Here is a 19,637-nt window from a genome sequence, read left to right as displayed (position 1 = left end):
GTGAAGTTAGCCTGGGCAGAAAAGTCCCTGTGAGACTCTTATCTCCAATTAACTACTCAAAACCCAGAAGTGGCCCTGTGGCTCAAGTGATAGAGCACTAGCCTTGTTTAAGCACAAAGAGGCTCAGGGACAGCGCCCAGGCCCTGAGTTCAAGCCCTACAACCGCAATAAAGTAAAATAAAATAAAAATAAATTATTGAGTCTGAAAAAACAAGCCTGGCTAATGGTACATGTCTGTGGGTCTATCTATTCCAGAAGTGGGGGTAGGAAGATAAGAGCCCAGAAGCTGGGGAGGATAAAAGTGCTATAGGGGAACAAGGAGGTTATACTAAAAGCAAAAAGTACTGGAGACACAGCTCAGGTGCTAAATTCTGGGTTCAATCTCAATTGCCAATTTAGAAGAAAACAAAATAAGCCAGGCACCAGTGGCTCACATCTGTTACCCTAGCTATTTAGGAGGCTAAGATCTGAGGATTGTTCAAAAAAACGGCCCAGGCAAGGAAGTCCGAGGGATCCTTCTCTCCAACTAACCACCAAACAGCCTGATGTGGAACTAACCACCAAACAGCCTGATATGGAACTAATTGAAAATAACTAAATAAACAAACAGGACTCAGCCGGTGCAGGTGACTCTTGCCTGTAATCCTAATTACCCCAAGGGCTGAGATTAGATATGATCTTGGTTCAAAGCCTGCCCTACCAGGAAAGCTTGAGCAAATTTATCTCCAAAAAAACCCAGAAAAAGTAAAACTCAGGTGTAGTGTTAGTGGTAGAACGCCAGCTAAGCAAGTGAGCAAACAAGCAAGCAAGCAGGCAGGCAGGCAGACAAGCAGGGAAGCAGGGAAGCAAGCCCAGCAAACACAAGGTCCTGAGTTCAAACTCTGGTAATGTCAAAAAAAAAAAAAATAAAGGACAATAAAGGAAGTCAGAATGGCAGATAATGGAGAACAAGGACAGCTTCTCAATGTGCTTTCACAACTCTCAGAGATTAACTTGCTACAAGGTCACAAAGTAAATAGTGAAACATGAAAAGGCTGATTTTTTTTTTTTTTTTTTTTTTTTGCCAGTCCTGGGCCTTCAACTTAAGGCCTGGCCATTGTCTCTGAGCTTCTTTTGCTAGTGCTCTACCACTTGAGCCACAGCACCACTTCTGGCATTTTCTGTTTATGTGGTACTAAGGAAGTGATCCCAGGGCTTCAGGCATGCTAGGCAAGCACTCTACCAAACTGAATTTTTATCTACACAAATATATCCTGGAGAAATTAAAAGGGGGGGAAGGGTACCACATAGTTTCCCTGAAAACTGCATATATAAACTGGGTGCCACAGTGGCTTATGTCTATAATCCTAGGTAGTCAGGAGGATGAGATCAGAGGTTCAAGGTTTTGAAACCAGCCAGGAAAGGAAAGGCTATGACACTCTTCTCTCCAATTAGCTGGAAGTGGCTACCTTGAGTGAAAAAGCTAAGGGAGAGTGTCCTGAGTTAAGAACAGCTTCAGCTCGAGAGGGGGAGGGGAAAAAAGGAGGGAGAAGAGGAGAGAAGAGAGGAACAAAACTTTATTAGTTCCAATGAATAGTCCTTGACTTCCTTTAATCTTCTTTTTTTTTTTTTTTTTTTTTGTCGGTCGTGGGCCTTGAACTCTGGGCCTGGCGCTGTCCCTCAGCTCTTCAGCTCAAGGCGAGCACTCTACCACTTGAGCTACAGCGCCACTTCCGGTTTTCTGGTGGTTTATTGGAGATAGGAGTCTCACGGTCTCTCCTGCCCGGGCTGGCTTTGAACCGTGATCCTCAGATCTCAGCCTCCTGAGTAGCTAGGATTACAGGCGTGAGCCACCAGCGCCCGGCCTCCTTTAATCTTCTTTTCCAGCAAAAATTTGACAGCACTAACTCATAGCAAAACTTAAGAACTGTGAGAAAAACCTATCTTTTTATAAAGGTAGCTTTTACATATTAGTTTAAAAGATTTCAAGTTATTGCCTTCACAACTGCTTGTAGGAATTGCATTTAAATCTACACAAATATATCCTTGTCCACACTCTGTACTAGTCTTGTGGTAACATTTTTTTTTTTTTTTTTTTTTTTGGTCCGGTCGTGGGGCCTGAACTCTGAGCCTGGGCGCTGTCCCTCAGCTCTACAGCTCAAGGCTAGCACTCTACCACATGAGCCATAGCGCCACTTCCGGCTTTTTCTGCTTATGTGGTGCTGAGGAATCGAACCCAGGGCCTCAGGCGTGCAAGGCAAGCTCTACCACTGAGCCACCTTCCCAGCCCTTGTGGTAACTTTTCCAAAGAATTGTGTTCTTAAGTGTTTACCACCTGTTAAAAATATAATGCTATTCAGCCCCAGGAAGACAAAAAAGAAAATGTAATGCTAGAAGACACAAAAGCTTTTTTTAAAAGACAAAGAATTCTATTTACAACTGAGAAGACACCCAACTGTCAAGACTACTTTGTCCCAGTTCTTCCTACTGAAAATCAATACTTCTTATCTCATCCTTACAGGTGAGCTTGAAACAAAAACTCATTTAAATTTATTCCTAACGTATACCTCTGATATCTGATATTAGTGAGCTTCAGTATTCAAATTCAACAATGCAGGCACAGTGTGTGGGGGGGGGGGGGGGGAAATCCAATAAACTATGAACCACAAGACCTGAATTCTAATCTTGACTCTAACACTAGATAAGTGATTTCATACAATTACTTAACAGCCCTTAAAAAAAAAGTAGGTGATATGGCTCGCACCTATAAATTCAAGCAACTCAGGATGCTAAGATCCAGAGAACCGTAATTCAAGATAAGCCCACAGAAAAGTTCACTAGACTCCACTTCCAAAATAATCTAAAGAAAGCAAGGCTGAAGTGGTGCTATGGCTCAAGTGGTAGAGCGCTAGCCTTGAGCTGAAGAGCTGAGGGACAGCGCCCAGGCCCAGAGTTCAAGCCCCATGACTGACAAAAAAAAAAAAAAAATCTTGGGGGAGGGGGGGAGGTGGGATATGGGAAGGGACAGGAAGAGGAAACAAAGGAGGAAGCAACAATGCTTGATAAGAAATGTACTCATCTTGCCCATGTAACTGTAACTCCTCTGTATGGTATTTTCATAATAAAAATTTTTTTAAAAAAGCAAGGCTGGAGGTTTGGCCCAAGAGTTAAGAGTGCCAGCCTAGCCGGGCGCCGTTGGCTCACACCTGTAATCCTAGCTAGTCAGGAGGCTGAGATCTGAGAATCACAGTTCAAAGCCAGCCAGGGCAGGAACATCCTGGGACTCTTATCTCCAATAAAGCATTAGAAAACTGGAAGTGGTGCTGTGGCTCAAGTGGTAGAGCGCTCACCTTGAGCTGAAGAGTGTAGGGACAGTGCCCAGGCTCAGAGTTCAAGCCTCACAACCAACCAAAAAAAAAAAAAAAAAGTCTAGGGCTGGGAAGGTGGCTCAGTGGTAAAGCGCTTGCCTTGCATGCCTGAGGCCCTGGGTTCGATTCCTCAGCACCACATAAGCAAAAGAAAAAAAAGCCGGAAGTAGCGCTGTGGCTCAAGTGGTAGAGCGCTAGCCTTGAGCTGAAGAGCTGAGGGACAGCGCCCAGGCCCAGAGTTCAGGCCCCACAACCGGACCCAAAAAAACAAAACAAAAAAAACAACAACAACAAAAAAAAAGTCAGGTATGGTGGCTCAAGTCTGTAATCACAGCTACTTGGGAGGTGAAGATCAGAAGATAATTCAAGACCAACTCCTGGGGGCTGGGAAGGTGGCTCAGTGGTAGAGTACTTGCCTTGCATGCATGAGGCCCTGGGCTTGATTCCTCAGCACCACATAAGCAGAAAAAGCCGGAAGTGGCACTGTGGCTCAAGTGGTAGAGCGCTAACGTTGAGCTGAAGAGCTGAGGGACAGTGCCCAGGCCGAGTTCATGCCTACAACCCACCAAAAAAAAAAAAAAAAAAAGACCAACCCCTGGCAAAAAGTTCTTCAGACTTCATCTCAAACAATGACAACGGTATAATAGCACACACCTGTCATCCTTAGCAATACTGGAAGCATTAGTAGGAGGATAGAAACCCAGGTTAATACAGGCATAAATCAAGACCAAGAAATGTTGGATGCTGATGACTTATACTGGAAATCCTAACTACTTGGGAGGTTGAAATCTGAGGATCACAGTTCAAATCCAGCCCAGGCAGGAAAATCCATGAGACTCTCATCTTTAACAACAAAATGTCACAAGTGGAACTGTGGCTCAAGTAGTAGAGAGTTTGCCTTAAGCCGTCAGGGACAGTGCTTGGGCCCCAAATTCAAGCCCCAGCACTGACACGAAAAAAGAAAAGGGACTATAGATTGCTGAAGTGGTAGAGCACCTATCTGGTATACTAGGGCACTCAGTTCGCATGTGCACAACTCTCTCTCTCTCTCTCTCTCTCTCTCTCTCTCTCTCTCTCTCTCTCTCTCTCTCTCTCGGAGCCTTGAATAAAAAAATATAATCAGTAGGGTTCTTCTGTCTTTAATAGTAAGTGGACAGGGAGCTAGTGGCTCACACCTGTAGTCCTAGCTACTCAGGAGGCTGAGATTGGAGAACTGGGTTCAAAGCCAGTAGGAAAGTACGTGAGACTCTCATCTCCGATTAACCACCAGAAAACTGGAAGTGGCATTGTGGCAAGTGGTAAAACGCTTGCCTTGAGCTGAAGAGCTCAGGGACAGTGCCCAGGCCCAGAGTTCAAAAGCCCCACAACCAACAAACAACAACAAAAAAGTGCTTGGACCATATTTCTGATATGCTGCAAGTCTTATTTGCCTATTATTTCTAATCAAACTTTGGCTGTCTTAACATCAATAAACATTTTAAAATCTGTGTTACTGCTGAGTTGAAACTTCACAAAAAATATCAAAGGAAAGGGAAAGAGCAACAGTAAAGAAAATAAGAGAAAAACATGGGAGGGATGTGTAGCTCAGAGGTAGGAAGCCCTGTCTTAAGTCTCCAATGGGGATGCCCACCAAAATTAACTTTTTTTTTTTTTGATTGGTTGTGGGGCCTGAACTCTGGGCCTGGGTGCTGTCCCTCAGCTCTTCAGCCCAATGCTAGCAATCTACTACTTGAGCCACAGTGCCACTTCTGGCTTTTTCTGTTTATGTGGTGCTGAGGAATCAAACCCAGGGCCTCATGCATGCGAGGCAAGCACTCTACCACTGAGCCACCTTCCCAGACCACCCAAAAGAACTTTTAAAAACAACAAACCACAAAAGATATATCCTCCTTGGAAAAATATATGTTATCTTTCAGGGCAAATCACAACTCTTGATCCAAAGGGAGTAATAGTTCTCAGCCAAATAATACTTAGTATTGGAATACAACTCAATTTATTCTGAATATCATGTTCTAATGTGGAAAAGATTACATAAACCTTACATTCACACAGCAAAAAATACATTAGTATCAATTCATTTGTCAAATACATTTGTGGGGACTATAAGTAGGTAGGGTTATGGGGATGCAATATCTTCTATATAGATTTAGATGTTATCTCACAACTTTTTTTTCTTTTTTCTTTTTTTTGGTGGGTTGTGTGGCTTGAACTCTGGGCCTGGGCGCTGTCCCTTAGTGCTCTACCACTTGAGCCACAACGCCACTTCTGGTTTTCTGGTGGTTTACTGGAGATAAAGAGTTTCATGGACTTTCTTGTCCAGGCTAGCTTTGAACCGTGATCTAGGATCACCGTAGCTAGGATTATAGGTGTGAGCCACCAGTGCCCAGCTATCTCACAACATTCTCAGCCTTAGTGTTGATAGAAGCTTTAGAACTTCTCCGCTAAGCTTAACAGTACAGTCCAAAAGTTTACCTGAATACAATCCAGACCTTAGATACAGAGGTAAGGGACTAAAGAAAGTCCCAAGTGAGCCGGGCGTTGGTGGCTCACGCCTGTAATCCTAGCTACTCAGGAGGCTGAGATCTGAGCATCGCGGTTCAAGCCCCACAACCGACAAAAAAAAAAAAAAAAGTCCCAAGTAATTTGGGCTCTGTACCTGCAGTGTTACAATCCTCCACAATGACCAAGTTCTCATCCCCAATAGGTTTACAGAATCAACATAGACACAGATGTGGGGTCTTCAGACAACTCCAATTCATTCTTTAGATCCGTGTACTTACTCTCAATACATCTAAATATTCTGAGTGCCTACCCTTTCCATTTGCAAAAGACAAAAACAATTCTTACTTTTAATAGCTGTATAACCTAATTACTAACAAAGAGTCTACATAAATTCTTAGTGTGACAAAGCAAAGAAGGAATTGTTGAAATTTTAGCAAAGTTTGGAATGTTAAATTTTACTAAAAGACAAAATGTCTCTGTTCCTTTCCACCAGAGCAAACTATAAATACCTTTAAGGTCCACCTGAGTGAAATATTTCTAGAAATTTTTGGTCGGTCATAGGGCTTGAACTCTGGGCTTGGGCGCTGTCCCTGCACTCTTCAGCTCAAGGTGAGCGCCCTACCGCTTGAGTCACAGCGCCACTTCCAGTTTTCTCGTGGTTTATTGAAGATAAGAGTCTCACCGACTTTCCTGCCCGGAATGGCTTTGAACCTTGATCCTCACATCTCAGCCTCCTGAGTAGCCAGGATTACAGGCATAAGCCACTGGTGCCTGGCTTGGAATATTTATTTATTTATTTATTTATTCTTTTGGGTCAGGTCGTGGGGCCTGAACTCTGGGCCTGGGCGCTGTCCCTCAGCTCTTCAGCTCAAGGCTAGCGCTCTACCACTTGAGCCACAGCGCCACTTCCAGCTTTTTTCTTTTTGCTTATGTGGTGCTGAGGAATCGAACCCAGGGCCTTGAGCATGCAAAGCAAGCGCTCTACCACTGAGCCACCTTCCCAGCCCCGGAATATTTATTTTTAAAGGCAGCATAGTAGAATGAAAGGAGCATAAGGGGGCTACCTGTGAAGCCATAGGAAAACTGCTTTACTAGTACACAACTTTTTATTTTTGGCAAAAACGGATGCAATTTTGCTTAACAAAATTAACATTATTTAAATGAAAGTAAAATATAAATGTGTCTACCACATGTGTGTTGATTAAATGTATTTACTTTTTCCTTCCATGACCGATTTTAAAATAGTCAATGTTTCAGTACCAGGAATATTTGGCAGTTTGGAGAGATTTTTTTTTTAAATAAACTTTCTACAAGTGATTCAAAGTGTAATTTCTTCTCAATTCAGCTTTATTAAGTGTGAATATAAAGCATGAAAGTTTGTTCCTTTTTTTTTTTTTGGTCGGTCGTGGGGCTTGAACTCTGGGCTTGGGCGCTGTCCCTCAGCTCTTCAGCTCAAGGTGAGCGCTCTACCACTTGAGCTACAGCGCCACTTCCGGTTTTCTGGTGGTTTACTGGAGATAGGAGTCTCACGGTCTCTCCTGCCCAGGCTGGCTTTGAACTGCAATCCTCAGATCTCAGCCTCCTGAGTAGCTAGGATTACAGGCGTGAGCCACCAGCGCCCGGCTTGTTCCTTTTTTTAATAATGAGAACCCATTTTCCTTTACCAATTTCTAAAGACTTTCACAGTCAAGTCCTAAGCTTCTGCAGTCTATATATATGTCTAGCTTTACCTGTGCTTGCTTTGCTATAGTCTACTAAACTACTGTTATCAATGTTTTAGGCTTCCTTCCCTATTTTTAAAATCAACAATATTCTCTCTCTCTTGCTCTCCAGTCTCTTAAGAGGCACTCAGCTCAATAGACTCACAGGTACTGTTTTAATCTTTAAATTCTTACACCATTTTATTTGTGTCACTTAATTATGTTTCATAAAAATCTAAATTCCTACTTACTTCAAACAGGTTTGGAGGCTCCTGTAAACTGTTATTTCCTACAACCATGTATTCCCAAAAGCACCTGCATAAATGCTTGCATACATATATTAGCGAAGTACACTGAGCGGAATATGATCTGCAGTCAGAAGTGACAAGCAGCTTTTCAATCTGGATTTACTAAAGATCAATGACTTCATTTTTAATAACTGCAAATTCTCACAGAAAATAGGAACCACACCCTGTATATTTAAATATATGTAAATAATGTCTTCTAAGTACTGGGCATGGAAGATCCTGTTTTTAAAAATATCTGTATCAAGACCACATATATATAAATGATTTCTTCCTCCCTCTCCAAAAAGAACAGCTGTTCAGTAAATAAAAAATGATGATATATGCAATTTCCATAATCAAAACTGAGAGAAAAATTACATCATTTCAAAAACTGTATATAGTCATTGGTATAGTACTAACAGCTGTAAAGAGCACTGTATAACATTTGAAAAATAAATTGGTAAAGCTCAATTGAAAATTGGCTATCCTATCACATTTCTACCAAATTTTCTTTAGTACCACTAAGAATAGCTCACTACATTTAAAGTTTTATGCTAAGTAGGGAAAAAGAATGAACTATACATTGAGAATTAAGAGATAAACCATAAGGTTTAAGATAAAACACATAAAGTACTATTAATAAAAACAAAGCATGGGCTGGGAAGGAGGCTCAGTGGTAGAGTGCTTGCCTTGCATGCTCGAAGCCCTGGGTTCGATTCCTCAGCACCACATAAGAAAAAAGCCGGAAGTGGCGCTGTGGCTCAAGTGGTAGAGTGCTAGCCTTGAGCTGAAGAGCTGAGGGACAGCGCCCAGGCCCAGAGTTCAGGCCCCACGACTGGACCCCCAAAAAATAAATAAATAAAATAAAAAAATAAAAACAAAGCAGTGAGGAAGCAAAAAAGGGTATGACAATGTAGTATTTTAATATCTGAAAGAACACATAAACTTTCAATAGGAAAAAAAGTAAAAACAGTTTTTTAAATAAAAAAATAAACTATAAAATAGTTACAGGGTACAGATGCAGCAGATGTAGGAAGCTATTTAGAGTAAGGGAAAAAGAGGAAGAAAGATGAGCTACCTGTTGAAGTTTCTTTTCTTGTTGATGCCTGAAATGGCTTTCTTCCATTTCTGGGAGAAGTGGCCTGCTTTGATCTGGATTTTTGTTAGAAAATTAGAAACAAGAAAGGACAAACTGAGAGAAAGAAACTGAAAGCAGGATCTAGTTGTAAAGTTAGTTGTGGGGAAAGGTGAAGAGTCTGAAGATGGCAATGGAAATAGAAAGAATAGATTCAGGGGGCTGGGAAGGTGGCTCAGTGGTAGAGCGCTTGCCTTGCATGCATAAGGCCCTGGGTTCGATTCCTCAGCACCACATAACCAGAAGAAAACAAAAAGCCGGAAGTGGCGCTGTGGCTCAAGTGGTAGAGGGCTAGCCTTGAGCTGAAGAGCTGAGGGACAGTGCCCAGGCCCAGAGTTCAGGCCCATGACTGGAACCCCCCCCCCAAAAAAAGAAAAGACAGCTATATTCTTGAGCTAATATAGGAGCATGCATCACTCCTCTGGGCTGGGAAGGTGGCTCAGTGGTAAAGTGCTTGCCTTGCATGCCTGAGGCCCTGGGTTCGATTCCTCAGCACCACATAAGCAGGGAAAAAAAAACACAAAAGTGACGCTGTGGTTCAAGTGATACAGTGCTAGCCTTGAGCTGAAGAGCTGAGGGACAGCACCCAGGCCCAGAGTCAGGCCCCACGACCGGACCCCCCAAAAAAATAAAAAATAAAATAGAAGTATGTATCACTCAGGTGTGTTCTGAATAAGAATGAGAATAATGGAAGTAACTGTCAAAAGAAAAAATAATACTGCCGGGCGCCGGTGGCTCACCCCTGTAATCCTAGCTACTCAGGAGGCCGAGATGGAAAGACCGTGAGACTCCTATCTCCAATAAACCACTAGAAAACCGGAAGTGGCACTGTAGCTCAAGTGGTAGAGCGCTTGCCTTGAGCTGAAGAGCTGAGGGACAGCGCCCAGGCCCAGAGTTCAAGCCCCACGACCGACAAAAAAAAAAAGAATGAAAAGGGGGCTGGGAAGGTGGCTCAGTGGTGGAGTGCTTGCCTTGCATGCCTGAGGCCCTTGGTTCGATTCCTCAGCACCACATAAGCAAAAAGAAAAAAGCCGTAAGTGGCACTGTGGCTCAAGTGGTAGAGTGCTAGCCTTGAGCTGAAGAGCTGAGGGACAGCGCCCAGGCCCAGAGAAAGGCAGTCCCAGGGCCAAAGGGTTGCATTGAGGTATAATTTTAATTGATAGAGGAAATTATTACTTAAAATAGAATTTATGCACATGTGAAATACCATAGTGAAACACCTTAGTACGTCTAATAAAAATTCTTAAAAAAAAGAATGACTGGAGAGTAAAACAGGCTCTGTTGAGGGGTGGGTATTAGCAGAAGAGATACGGCAAAGACAGTCAAAGATATATATGAAAATAAAACTAGTGAAAACTTTTAAGAAGGATGAAGGAGAGGTTAAGGGAGACTAACAGAGGAAGTGAAATTAATGGGTATACTGTGTACATATACGGAAATGTCACAATGAGCTAACTCCCCCTTGTACAATTAATGTATGCTTAAAAAAAAAACACCTGTTTTAAAGAGCAATGAAGGTCTCAAGGCCAAAGAACTGTACTATGATGTAATTTGTACCAAGTGGAATACCTAGGACCAAATCTTTACTATTGTTTATTAAGTAGTTTACAAAGGTTTTTTGTAAGTCAGGTTATGAGTACAATACTTCTTGGTCAATGTCACTCCTTCCTCATTACCCCATTTTCCCCCTCCCATCCTTACCCTCAAGTAACATAGTTCTTTTTTTTCCCCTCTGGTCCTGAGTCTTGCACTTAAGCCTGGGTGCTATCCCTCAGCTCTTCAGTTCAAGACTAGCACTCTACCACTTGAGCCACAGACCCACTTCTGGTTTTCTGGTGGTTTATTGGGAGTCTCATGGACTTTACTGCCAGGCTATCTTGAACCTTGATCTTCAGATCTCATCTTCGTGTGTAGCTAGGATTACAGGCATGAGCCACCAGTGCCCGGCCATATACTTCATTTTTTACATAATGTACTTTGACTATAATGACTACATTTGATTAACCTCTTCCCTTTTTTTGGGGTGGGGGGTGGGGGGGATCCGGTGGTCATGGGACCTGAACTCTGGGCCTGGGCGCTGTCCTTCAGCTCTTCAGCTCAAGGCTAACGCTCTACCACTTAAGCCACGGTGCCACTTCTGGCTTTTTTCTTTTTTTTGCTTATGTGGTGCTGAGGAATTGAACCCAGGGCCTCATGCATGCAAGGCAAGTGCTCTACCACTGAGCCACCTTCCTGGCCCCTCCCCTCCATTCTTGTGCTCGCCTCCCCTATGCCCACTCCCAAAAACATGGTTCTACTTCCTGGTATTTGTTTTGATAAACACGTTAGTTGTTTAGAGGAACTATGCCTTTGGATTCCACCCCTCAGTATACCCTCCATTAGTCAGTTTGTCTATAAATGCATAGAGCTCTGCATAGTTGTACTTTAGAGATATAGATTCCACAAGAGAAAACATGAACCATTTGTCCCTCTGAGCTTGACTTAGTTGTTCTAGGTCCATCTATTTCCCTGCCAATGACATAATACTCTTTCTAAAGAATATTCCATTATGTATAAAATATGTACCATACTTCTTGATCCAGTCATCCTAGTACCATACCTTAAGAGACTATAAATTTAAGCTGGGCCTTAAAGCAAAAGTAGTTCAAACTGCCAAAAATAGATGATAGTACAAAAATCTGCTCCCAAGATAGAAAATATTTGAGCCTAAAATAGAGAAGACAAAATCAGGATAAGGTATGATAGTAAAATAGAAGTTCTAAAAAAAAAAAAAAAAAAAAAAAAAAAAGGAAGCCACAGTAAAATAGAAATTCTGTAAAATAAGGAGATAACCAACCAGGAAAGAAAGCATCAGACTAAAGAGTTTGTATTTTATTACATTCAATGACAAAAAATTGTATTTGACTAAAAGACAAAAGATTTTAAGTGGAAAAAATTTAATACACAGAAGCAGTATATAGAAAGACGAGAGAGTACATGAAGAAGCAAAATTGAGGCAAAGACACCAGTCAAAAAAGTATTACACGAAATGGAGATGGGGCTTGAGTGATAAAACTGTCAGCCCTGAGTAAAGAAGCTGAAGAGCATGTGGTATAGGCAAACACACAAAAAAGTATTACCATAGTCTCTAAATAAAAGGTACCAAAGCAAAGTACACTATACATGAAAATGTCATATTTTATATAATACATCTTGCCAAGCGCTGTGGCTCACACCACTTACTGAGTAGCTAGGATTACAGGCATAAGCCACCGGCACTCAGCCCTAAGATATTTCTTTTTTTTGGGGTCTAGTCGTGGGGCCTGAACTCTGGGCCTGAGCGCTGTCCCTCAGCTCTTCAGCTCAAGGCTAGCGCTCTACCACTTGAGCCACAGCGCCACTTCCGGCTTTTTTCTTTTTGCTTATGTGGTGCTGAGGAATCGAACCCAGGGCCTCATGCATGCAAGGCAAGCGCTCTACCACTGAGCCAACTTCCCAGCCCCTAAGATATTTCTTTTAAAAAAATAAAATAACAAGGTCTGGAGGACTGATTCCATCAGTACAGTACCTGCCTGACAAGCACAAAGGCCTGAGTTCAAACCACAGTACAACTATTAAAAAAAAAAAAAAGCCTGGACTACTATAACAGAAAAGGAAAACAGAAGATTTATGAGGAAAAGCAGGTAAGACTTAGAAACTAGTTCATATGTAGAGAAAATATGTTTCAAAGATTAAGCATAAACTAGTGGGCAGATGCTCTGTTGCAGGAGGGTGAAGAAATCAGGTTCTCTACAAGACAACCATGTCAGACAAAGATGTTGAGTTCCAAGAGGAACAGGCGGTTCTAGGACAGAGATTTATTTGGTAATCATCCGCCTAGAGATGCTTGTTGATATGTGGAAGACAAAGGGAAGATGACTGAAATTTAAAGTAACACCTCTTTTAAAAAGCAGGAGATAGCAATGAAATCTCCTACATATAAGCTAAATCAAACTAAGTAAAACTGCAGGAGAAATCAGCCAGAGAGCCAGGGCTTACACCTGTAATCCTAATTACTCCAAAAGCTAAGATTTGACATGAATTTTGTTCAAAGCCAGCCGTACCAGAAAAGCCCGAGAGAATTCATCTCCAAAAGGAACCAGAAAAAGTAAAGCTTGAGGTATGGCTCAAGTGGTAGGGTACCAGCTAAGCAAGTCAGCAAGTGAGCAAGCAAGCCAGCAAGTGGGCAATCAGGCAAGCAAGGAAGCAAGCAGAGCAAGCACAAGGCTCCAGTTCAAACTCTAGTAATGTCAAAAAAAAAAAAAAGGGGGGGCTGGGAAGTGGCTCAGTGGTAAAGTGCTTGCCTTGCATGCATGAGGCATTCAGTTCAATTCCTCAGCACCACATAAGCAGAAAAAGCCGGAAGTGGGGCTGAGGCTCAAGTGGTAGAGTGCTAGTCTACAGCTGAAGAGCTGAGGGACAGTGCCCAGGCTCAGAGTTCAGGCCCCACAACCAACAAAAAAAAAAAAAGCTAGGCACTGGTAGTTGACGCTTGTAATCTTTGCTACTCAAGAGGCTGAGATCTGAGGATAGTAGTTCAAAGCTCAGGCAGGAAAATCTGTGAAGACTTAATTTCAATTAACCACTAAAATGATTACAGACACAAAGGATAACTTTTTAAAGCATACAAAATAAATCTGAAAATTACCTGAAAATGAGTAATATATAGAAATATATAGGCATGAGCCACAGGCTCATATAATCCTAGCTTCTCAGGAGGCTCAGATCTAAGGATCATGGTTCAAAGCCAGCCCACACAGGAAACTCTGTGAGACTCTTATCTTCAATAAACCATTAGAAAAGCAGTAGTGTGGGGCTGGGAAGGTGGCTCTGTGGTAGAGCACTTGTCTTGCATGCATGAAGCCCTGGGTTCGATTCCTCAGCACTACATAAGCAAAAAGAAAAAAGCTGGAAGTGGTGCTGTGGCTCAAGTGGATAGAGCGCTAGCCTTGAGCTGAAGAGCTGAGGGACAGTGCCCAAGCTCAGAGTCAAGCCCCAGGACTGACAAAAAAAAAAAAAAAAAAAAGAAAAAGAACAAGAAAATGTTGACATTCAGTTATAAACAAAGTAACAATAGCAAAATAAAAAGTGATACTTTATTCACCCAAGATGTAGAGAAAATGGACACTGCTATTCCTGGTAGAATATACTGGAATAACTTTTCTAAATGTCACCTTGACAAATAGTACTTTAAAAAGTTTACACAACAATTCTATTTCTAAAAACATACTCCAAAAAGAATTAGATCTGTGTACAAAGCTGTTCACATGAAGGCTGGCAAGGTGGCTCAGTGGTAGAGCGCTTGCCTTTCATACATGAAGACCTGGGTTTGATTCCTCAGCACCATATAAGTAAAAAAGAAAAAGACCGTTGCCCAGAGTTCAAGCCCCACGACCGACAAAAAAAAAAAAAGACCGAAGTGGCACTGTGACTCAAGTGGTAGAATGCTAGCCTTCAGCTGAAGAGCTGAGGGACAGCGCCCAGGCCCAGAGTTCAGGCCCCTTGACCAGACCAAAAAAAAAAAAAAAAGCTGTTCACATGGATTTCATTGTAGTTCTGTCTACAATATTAAAAAGCCAAAACAGTATAAAGCTAATTAAATAAATCATGGTATACTTACAGATTTTTCAGTCAGCTTTTGAAAGAAAATTGATAAATATTTAATGTCAAATAAAAATCTTATCCAAAAGATAAGGTGATACAACAAAGGAAACAAGACTTGAGAAACAAAGGACCTCCACTCATCTGATCAAATCATTACTAAATGACTTCATGCTGTTGACCACATATATGGTATATATGTGCACATCAGAGGGAAACTAGGACACAGAAACAGAGGGAAACAGGAAAACATACAACAGCAGGACCAGCTGCATTGGTCACTGATCAAAACAAACTAAGCAACTCAATGGCAGCGATGGGAGGAAGGGAATGAGCAGGAAAGAGGGAACAGCTTGACACTAAGCAAAAGGAAAGAAATGTACATATCACCCGATGTGGAAGAAATAACTGTATTGTCAAAGCTCATAGAACTCATAAACTTTATAGACCATGATAAAGACAATTTGCCCCATGAAGGTTAGAATGTGTTTCTGACTTTACCTAAGTATCACTATCCCACAATACTGTGAAATTTGTAAAATTTATATAATCATTTAATCACAATAAAAAATTGCTATAAAAATCTTATTAACTAAGAGTTTCTAAACAACATGTATAGCATAAACCTGTTTGTTTTTATATAGATTTACACCATAAAGTAAAATGCATACGAAAATGTCACAATGAAGCCCATTCTTTCGTGTATTTAATATATACTAATAAAAAAAGGAGGGGCTGGGAAGGTGGCTCAGTGGTAGAGCGCTTGCCTTGCATGCCTGAGGCCCTGGGTTCGATTCCTCAGCACCACATAAGCAAAAAGAAAAAAGCCGGAGGTGGCGCTGTGGCTCAAGTGGTAGAGCGCTAGCCTTGAGCTGAAGAGCTGAGGGACAGCGCCCAGGCCCAGAGTTCAGGCCCCATGACCGGACCCAAAAAAAAAAAAAAAAAAAAAAAAAAAAAAAAAAAGGAAAAATCTGAATGTGATAATACAGACCTGTAATCCCAGCAGACTGACCTTATGGCAAAAACAAAATCACAAATAGGGCTCAAATAGTATAGCAACTGCCTAGTTCTGGACTTTTTATTTTTCAAGCTAAGGTCTTGCTGTGTACCTAAGGCTGGCCTCAAACTCTGAGTATCACAATTACAGAGGTAGACTACCATAGTAATGATATTTTGACATTTTTTATTTTTAAATGAACACATGATCAAAAAAAGCTTTTGGTTTTTGACAGTACTCAGGGCCTTAGCACAGGTTCTACCCTTTGAGCCACTCCACCAGCCCCTTTTTGACTAGGTTATTTTTTTTTTTTTTTTTTTTTTTTTTTGTCGGTCGTGGGGCTTGAACTCTGGGCCTGGGCGCTGTCCTTCAGCTCTTCAGCTCAAGGCGAGCGCTCTACCACTTGAGCTACAGCGCCACTTCCGGTTTTCTGGTGGTTTATTTGAGATAGGAGTCTCACGGTCTCTCCTGCCCGGGCTGGCTTTGAACCGCGATCCTCAGATCTCAGCCTCCTGAGTAGCTAGGATTACAGGCGTGAGCCACCAGCGCCCGGCTTTGACTAGGTTATTTTTGAGTCTCACTTTATCGCTGGTCAGGCCTAGCTTTTGACCCTCTTATTTGTGCTTCTCCATGTCAACGGTATCACAGACGTATTCAAGTACATTCAGCTACTGGCTGAGATGGCATCCTATAAATTTTTTTGCCTGGGTTGGCTTCAAACCATAATCTTCCAATCCCCATTGCCTAAGCAGCTAGGATTACAGGTTTGAGTCAGCATACCTGGCTAGAAAGCTTTTAAATTTAGGAACAAAATGGAAAAAAAAAAAAAGTATTAAAAAAAAAAACTATTGAAAAGCACAGAGGTAAAAAGTAAAATACAAAGCCAGGTTATGAGAATCAAACACTTATAATTCCAAAACTCAGAAGGCAACCAAGTTTTTGAATTGGAGGCTAGACTGGGCTATAGAGTGAAACCTCATCTGTACATACATGCATAACAGTTAATAAAAACATGAAACATACAAAAACAGGTTTAAATGAAACAGGTTAAGATAGTTTCATTCCAAAAGCCAACAAAAAAGATGAACCAGGGACAGAGGTAGAAAAAGTAAATGCCGCCAGGTGCCAGTGGCTCACACCTATAATCCTAGCTACTCAGGAGATTGAGATCTGAGGATTGTGGATTGTGATTCAAGGCCAGCCCAGGAAGGAAAGTCCATGAGACTCTTATCTCCAATAAACTACTCAGAAAAATCTAGAAGTGGCGCTGTGGCTCAAAATTGTAGAGCACTAGCCTTGACTAAAAGAAACGCAGGGATAACAACCAGGCCTAGTTCAGCCCCAGGACCTGCACAAAAAAATAAAAAATAAATGCTCATCTTTACAAGAATTAACCAGTTATATCCAGCAAAGGTTAAGGAAAGAGGAAGAGCAACAGCCTGAGAGGACTGGAGAGGCCTGTGAGGGCAAAGAGCTGCTTCACAAGGTATGATGGAAAAAGAAATAGAGAGCTGGCCCGTGCTTTACCACCTGGCCACATAAGACTGGAATGATTCCAAATATTAACAAGGTTAAGGAATAGAGTCATACATGTAAGTAGGCTGAAACAGAGGGAGGGGGAAAAATCAGAGTCAGTGAACCCTACTAAAATTCTGTTCAGAAATGAATGTCACCTGCTACTTAATCTATTATGCACTTCACTTTGCTAAGCTACAAATACAACTTTTCTACTATCACTAAGATACCTGGGCAACAACTTGTACATATTGAACCTCAAAATGAAAGAAATAAAAACGATTAAATAAAAATCATATACTCTTAAAAAAAGAAAGTAGGGGTGGTGGTGGAAAAAACTGTGTCCTGGACCCAAACCCAGTGATTCTTTTATCTCTTTTTAAACAGTTGTACAAAGGGATTTCAATTCAACAAGTCAATTTAAGTGTACAATGCATCTTGATCAGTGTCACCCCTTCAATCATCTGTAATCCCAGGCCAAAATTCATTGAGTTATATAAAGGCAAATTCTAAAGAGTGACCAATCAATCTGTCAATTTAATGTAATTCATAGCATGTACTAGGGAAAATACCACAAAGACAAATGAGTCATCACTCCCATGAAAATTTAATCGGTAAACTCATGAAGCATACTTATAAAGAATAAACACGTGTACGCATCCATTTACACTGTTTTCCTGAGCAACTATGTTTTCAGCTTGCCAGGGATGGACAGGCAAATCAGACGACATGTGATGATGCCTGCCGCTAAGGATGGGCCATTACAGATCCATGCAATATTTACTGGGATACTATGGAAGAAGTTAACCAATTTCAGGAGAGAAAGGGAAAGGGCAGGCTTTAGTGATCATTTTTAAGAGGAAAAACTTCAGTACACGAACCTCTGTAAGTCAACACTCTGGGAAAAAAGGGTTTTATACAAAATCATATTCAAATCAGAAGCAGTAACAAGAACAGACAAGGTAGCCAAAGACTGGCACAGAAACTGAGTATCCTACAATGACACACTAGAGGAAAAATGAGAGGGTTTCAGTCCTAGGGCCCCACTTAAATACCTAGATTTCTGATATCAGTTAAGACAACTCATTTCTAAATTTAGTCCTCAAAAATTGTGTGGGGGGGCTGGGAAAGTGGCTCAGTGGTAGAGCGCTTGCCTTGCATGCCTGAGGCCCTTGGTTCGATTCCCCAGCACCACATAAGCAAAAAAAAAAAAAAGAAAGAAAGAAAGAAAAGAAAAAAAGCCGGAAGTGGCGCTGTGGCTCAAGTGGTAGAGCGCTAGGAAGAGCTGAGGAACAGCGCCCAGGCCCAGAGTTCAGGCCCCAAGACCAGACCCAAAAACAAACAAAAAAATTGTGTGTGTGTACATATGTACACATATATGACAAAAAACAAAAAAAGATTCTGAAGAACTAAGGAAATTAGCAATCATTAAATTCAAGCAGAACGTATTTTTAGCTATTGAAGATTAAAGAGAGAAATTCCCCAAGACATGTTTTAGGGTTTACTGTATTTGCAGTCAAGAAGAGTCCTTCGGTTTATTTAACAAAACTTTAAAGCCGTCTTTATAAAAGTATTTTTTCTTCACTTACTGGGGTCATTCATGCAGAATGCTTACTTTTGATGGCTTAGTCAGCACACTTCTCTTTTTTGAGGCGATTACATGTGCTTTCCGAATAAGTAATTTAATACTATTCACCTCTCGGTGTTGTCATGACCTAAAGAGATTAAAAATAGAAGCCTTTGTTAATACCGAATTGACCTGAGGACCCCATAAGCTTCCCGGAGTACAGAAAACGGTAAGCGCTCAAAACAGGGTACACGAGAACCAAAGGGAGGGGGAGAAGCCCACCAGTGTCAAGCTCGCATGGCCTTCTTCGGAGACCACCACACGCCTGTTAAAATGCTCAGCGTCTGCGTCGCTCTCTAATGTGAGTCTCTACAGCGACGTGGTAACACATACTGAAGAGGGCACTTGGTGATTTTAAAGCGTACTTTTCGGGTCCGATGGCTGAGAAGCGGGGATTTTGTTTTGGGGTAACCTTCCCGGCGCACGCCATGTACCGCCGCGGGGCCGTGGCGCGCGGCGGCCGCTCCCGCAGCACCCGCAGCTCCGGCCGCGAGCTCGGGCTTCACCACAGTGTCAGACGAAAAACTTGGCCAAAGTCAAACCCACCAACCACCCCTGACAGCCACGGTCCCTGCCAGCGCCTGCGGGGCCGCGCTCCCCTCCCGCGACCGCGTCCCTCCGGACGCGCACAGCCTGCAAACTTTCCGCACACAGAACGCGGGGACTCCGCAGTCCTCAGACCCACAACTTCCCCCGGGCCCCGGCGCCCCGGGCCCGGCCCGGCCCGCCCCAGCGCGCCCCCGCCCGCAGCCCCGCGGGCCCGCGTCTCCCGGCCGACCTCCGGCCCTGACGGCGGCCGCGGCCGCGCGTGACGGGACGGCGGCGGCGTGCGGCCCCAGCCTCCGGGGAGCGGCCCGGGAGCGCCCCGGTTCTCACAGCCCCCAACATGGCGTCCGCCGCCGCCGCCG

The 19,637-nt window shown here is 42.5% G+C and overlaps 1 protein-coding gene across 3 annotated transcripts in view; it reads right to left on the bottom strand.

Moving 5' to 3' along the window:
• Plekhf2 (pleckstrin homology and FYVE domain containing 2) overlaps window positions 1–19,637 on the bottom strand; it is a 32,981-nt gene that overhangs the window by 12,864 nt on the left and 480 nt on the right. The window contains exons 1-2 of one of the 3 annotated variants that reach the window (XM_069991102.1): window positions 18,952–19,005; window positions 18,692–18,817 (exon numbers count right to left, since the gene is read on the bottom strand). The gene's annotated coding sequence lies outside the window, so the exon portion shown is untranslated. Of the gene's footprint in view, window positions 1–18,691; window positions 18,818–18,951; window positions 19,006–19,637 lie in introns of those variants that run through there. The other 2 variants (XM_069991101.1, XM_069991103.1) reach the window with 2 other exon arrangements.

The sequence above is a fragment of the Dipodomys merriami genome, unplaced genomic scaffold (genome assembly GCF_024711535.1).
Source record: "Dipodomys merriami isolate MVZ:Mamm:240054 unplaced genomic scaffold, mDipMer1.0.p SCAF_4, whole genome shotgun sequence".
NCBI lineage: Eukaryota > Metazoa > Chordata > Mammalia > Rodentia > Heteromyidae > Dipodomys > Dipodomys merriami.
This window is presented reverse-complemented; position numbering and strand designations above follow the sequence as displayed.